The sequence below is a fragment of the Convolutriloba macropyga genome, chromosome 14, assembly GCF_964194025.1.
Source record: "Convolutriloba macropyga chromosome 14, txConMacr16.3, whole genome shotgun sequence".
Lineage (NCBI taxonomy): Eukaryota > Metazoa > Xenacoelomorpha > Acoela > Convolutidae > Convolutriloba > Convolutriloba macropyga.
Genome location: NC_134481.1, coordinates 13,347,711 through 13,353,066, shown reverse-complemented (window position 1 = coordinate 13,353,066; position 5,356 = coordinate 13,347,711).

The window sequence follows — 5,356 nt, the reverse complement described above, 5'->3', positions numbered from 1 at the left end:
GCAACAACAATACTAGCAACCGGAACCAAATTTGAAGAATTCATTTGATAACACAAAAATTGCAAATGCTAAATCATCGTTTACCATTTGAATTTTGGAGATAATCTTGTAGCGGCATTTCCATTTTGCGCCCTAGAAGAAAAGCGCAGTGGTGAAAAAGTCCAGAATAAAATCTCTATTCAATTTTTCTAAAGTTTTCATTCAGTTTTCATGTAAAACGGCTGGCTGTTGTTTTTTAATCGTTAAGATTTCATATGCTTTTGTCTGTTAAATTGTATGATTCTTGATTTTATAGGCATCGGACACTTGATTTTAGAACTTTTTCAGGAATTATTCACCATTGGGATATCTCGGTTCCCGTACATTTGTGCTTTGTCACTATTTCGTGGAATATTTTCTGAAAAAGAATAAAGATTTTCAAATCAATATTACTGAAAACATTTTGCAACCTCTGCCACCTTCAATTATTTTAGTTTTTTGTAAATTTCCTGTTCTTTAGGGTATTTCATAAAAGCAGCGTGAGGAGTTGAGCGCAAAATTTTTGAGAGCTACATATTAGTGTATTCTTTTCAGACTTAAACGACAGGGTGTTGAACAAATTTGTAAAGGGATAGATCGGATTTAAATATCTATCCCACTTAACGACTTAGTTTTTTTTTGAAAGCTTCACTCAGAATAAGTCAAAAACGCATTTACTAAAATTTTAGGACAATTTTGTTAGCTTGACTATAGCTAAAAATATAAAACATTTTTGTTTACTGGGGGATTTGGTGTACTTAGCTAATGAGAATTTCAGTTCAGATTGTTAAATTTGTCAATCATTGAAATATGAACAAAATGTTAATGAGAAAGCGTTTCCATTACTAACCAACTTATTTAGAACACTTTGTTTATTCTTTTTTAGAAAACAAATCACGTCAGCGAGGAAGAAAAGTGAATTTACTAACCTTTTGTTTTTCAGTTGTAATTCAGTTTTCCAGCTCAGGTGTTTAATTAGCCTAAATAACTCACCGAATCGAAACTTGATACACCTTGGTAGGAAATTCACTAAAACACATCAAATGTGGCCATGACCTTGGCATGGCTCTTACTATGATAACATCAAGATTTGGCCCAATTTGCAAGATCTTCGTAAGAGTATCATGAAAATAAGGTCTTGGCAAGATAACGAAGCAAGATTAACCATGACCTAACTTGACATACTAAGATAAAAGAATTAAAACTTTGCATCTTTACACAAGATGTAATGGTATAATTCATCCACTTCCACAAAACCATAATTTCAATCAAACTTTTGGTTCCGACCCACTTTAGTCGGGGGGGGGGGGGGACTATATACTCAAATGGGTTTTTTGTTCTGTCAGTTTTGGCCGATCAATATATTCATCGTAGAGAGCTATGAGTGGTATCATCAGAAAGCCCGTCCAGCCTAGAATATGGAACTAAAAAGATTCTTCTGATTTTCGCTTTTTTCAGGGAGCTAACGAATTTTTGTGAATAACCTTTTGGAGTTTTTGCCTATATTTTTGTCTGTTTTCCTAAATTATGTTAAAATTGTCTGAAAAAGTGTTGTTGGTTTGTTTTCCAAAGATAGAAGATTATCGTTGTCTTTCATCTAATTCGTGGCTCAAATTTCTGTTACTAATTTAAAAGAAATCAGGCTTTTTTCAGGAGAATTGCAGGAAATAGGCTTCTTTGTATATATTCCAAGACAGTTTGAAATTATAGTTGTTCCTAACTAAGCTTTAGGCTAATAGAAGTATTTTCCACATTTTAAGCTTAGAATTGCAAATTCATTTTCAGGGAAAGGAAGCAATTTTTTTATTCCATGTGGTGCGCCTTAAAGGGTAAAACAATAAAATAGTCCGCGTTCATTCTAATGGGTATTAACTAGTCATAATTGGGTCGGTATTTCACATCCGGTGTTAACAGGCAAGTCAGAATTCTTTTTAACTTGTTTGACCTATTCCGAAACAGACGCTAAATTCGGTTAATTTATTTGATACAAAAACTTTTATCGGTTACAAAACCGGTGAAATTAAGTTGAAAATTGATATATGCTTCTTTTGGTTGATTACTAATTACATTTTGGGCTTTAAATTGGTTTTACGGGGCTCTGGTTTCTGAACAGCCTCAGTTTGTAAAAAATACAGAAAACCAATGATATATTGATTTTTGATTGCAAATGACAAAAAGTTTGAGGCAAAATACTCTTTGTATTTCACCCATTCTTTTCTACACTCCTCTGTTTCAAGTAAAATATGAACCTTTTTAAACTGTTTCCGTATTTTTTGTGTAGTTCAAGGTACAGGCATGCGTTACAGACTATATAAAAAGGATAGTTCAAATTTATGTCATGGTTGCTTTTTTCAAGTTCTTTTTTTGACTAAAATGCAAGAATTCGAAATATTGCAAGAAACTTGCAAGTGTCTTGACAAAACCCGACAAAATTTTCTATTGAAAGAACTCTTTCACAACTTTCTCCCTCCAGTGAAGCTTACTATTTTTTCGATTGCTTTTCAGCTGTTCTGTATTTCACATGTTTAAAACTACAATTGAACCCATCAAAAAACACGTTTTGATGAAAATGACACGTGGAATTAAACAATTTATACACTCCGCAATCGGATATCAACGTTTCTAAGGAAAACAGTTCTGAATGTCTTATTTATGAGCCAGTTACGCTATTCCTTAATCTTAATTCAACCAATTGATTAAAACTTGCTTTTATCGCTCGACTTGCTTTTATCGCTTTTATCGTTCTAAATTGGACCATTTGTGCATGAGACTCTAGAAAGAAGATGGTTTAAACAAGAGATCTCAAAATAAAGTATTCTATTCTCCCTGTTGAATACCTAAGTAAGTTGAAAAGAACTTTCTATATGAGGAAACTGCGAAACTGCGATCTCTTAACCGCTTTTAATCCTCTTGATGCCCTAACATCACCCAATTTGTCCATCAAACAGACCTTGAGAAGCTGTGATAGGTTAAACTCAAAAATTAGATTGTTCAATTATAAAAACTGCATCAAAAGATTGGAGTTCGCTTCCTAAAGAACTAAAGGGTTTGGAGGAGAAAACACATTCCCAAAACAAGTGCAACAATTTTACCCGAAAATTTGTTCGGATAACAAACATACTCAGCTTATGGGTCTGTTTGCTGGATATCTATCAGATCTAAAAAAGATTAACAAGACATGATTTATGAAAAAAATATTAGCATTTGGTCGATCACAGAATTCAGTTATTTAATTACAGTTATTCTTTTATATTAAAAAACAAAACTACAGACAAATTTGTGAAAAATTTTTAACTCTCTTATTACGACTGCTACAGTTATAAAAGTGTTGTTTTTTTAACAATCGTTTCCAAGTGCTGACATAATTAAAAATATTTAAATTCAATCAGATTTCGTTTAATGACAATTCCGGTTGTTAAAAGTGCGTAATGATTAAATAACTGTAACAAACATTCAAGAATTCAACTTTTTCAGCATACTGCAAGATAAAAACCAGATCAATGCTAGAGAACATCTCCAATCAGAGTTAGTGAATTTTGTCTGTTTATTTTCCTTTTTCCTACTGTTAACTGGAGAACCCCAGTTGTTACATAAACAAAACAAAACGGTTCGTGTGAGACTTGTGCAGCACACAGTGTTTAAACATACATCTCAAGTTTGCCAAAAACTTCTCTGTGCTCTCAGAGGAATAACTCTTTTGACAATCAGTTTTGCAAAGCAAGCTCAAGTTCAAGAATTTTTTTCAGGGCAAGCCCAAATACGGTTTTCTTTTTTATAAGAACGAAAATTCAGTAAATTCATTGTGATATGACTTCAACAGACAAAAACACAGTAAATGTCTAATGTTTTGCGATATAAAATAGTAGACTTTTACTGTCTACAGTAGACAGTTTTGACCAAAAAAAAAATAAAATTGAAAAAAATGTTTCCTAAATTTGTTTTTTGATGTTCTTTTTGTTTAATTTTTAGCTAGTTGCATCGATTACAGGTCGTAAATCACATACATTTGATTACATCTAATGCTTATTGTGTATTGCTTAATGATTTAATAGTTTCGACGACGGTTCTTTCAGCAAAAATTTAATTTAATTTTTCGTTTTTCACTGTGTTTGTCGCTCTTTCTGCAGACGTACGAAATGTTTTGAACGATGACTGATCTCCTTCTTTTTTCTGGGAAACAAATGGACCTTTTTACCAATTTCAAGGGGTAGCTAATGTTTTTATGACTTTGAAATTAATTGTTCTCGAAGAATACAAATATTTTTTGTAATTTTTCCATTTTTGCTCTTTTTGTCTATTTGTTACCTAGTCTCATTATTTAGAGGTCACACAGAAAATTATTGGTGTGCAAGGAAGTTGCAAACGACAACATCTTACTTTTTTACGGAATAGATTATAGTTATAACGGCTTGGACCCGGTTCTCTTGTAAAATTTAACTGAATTTTTGTTTTTCGTACAAATTTCTATTATGTTTTTGTAGACGTATGGCATATATCTGGACAATGACAGGTCTCAATGTCTTTATATTGAGGCACTTATGAATAGGAACTTTTTTAAAAATTTGGTTGATATCCAATTAATTTCATTAATCCAAATTATTCGTTTTCAAAAAAATATAAACGTAGATTTCAACTTTTTTGATCAATTTTGTTCTTTTTGGCGACTTGTTACCGAGTCTCATTATAGGCTGGTGCACTGTCTTTTCTAATAAAATACAAAGTAAGTTGTCTAGCTTAGGTTTTGTTTTACGCTATTTTGACGTTTAAATTAGTTTTTTTCAAAGAAATGGACATTTAATTTTGGATCTAAATAATGTTAGTTGTTATATGACTTTGTTGTTTATCTGGTCTCGTTGTCTTGATATTAGCTGCTCTCATTGGCCATCTAATGTGGCCTTATTTACTTTATTTTTTCAATTCATACACAAATTTTTCTAGAACAATATATGAATTTTTGAAAGTTTTCATTTGGTAGACAACTAAGCCAAAATTGTGGATGAGCGGTGACTGAACATTTTTTTCGAACGCACATTACTGAGCATCCTTGTTCATTTTAATGATTGCCAGCTTAAGATGATGATCTGGAACTTTAACCTTCCAATCAATTTCGTTCAGGCGATTTTCAGTTGTTTTTCTAATGTTTCACTTTCGTAGCTTTTCTCACTGTACTGCTTGATGATACTTTTCCGCGTCTAAATGTAATCAAGTTTTTACCTAAAGCTCGTTTAGGAAAACAAAAATGGTTCTTACAATTGTTATCAATTGCCGGAAAATATAAATTTGATTCTTTTAAGCAGTTCTTGAATATAGAAAATAGTTGACAGGCTGACTACGGTTG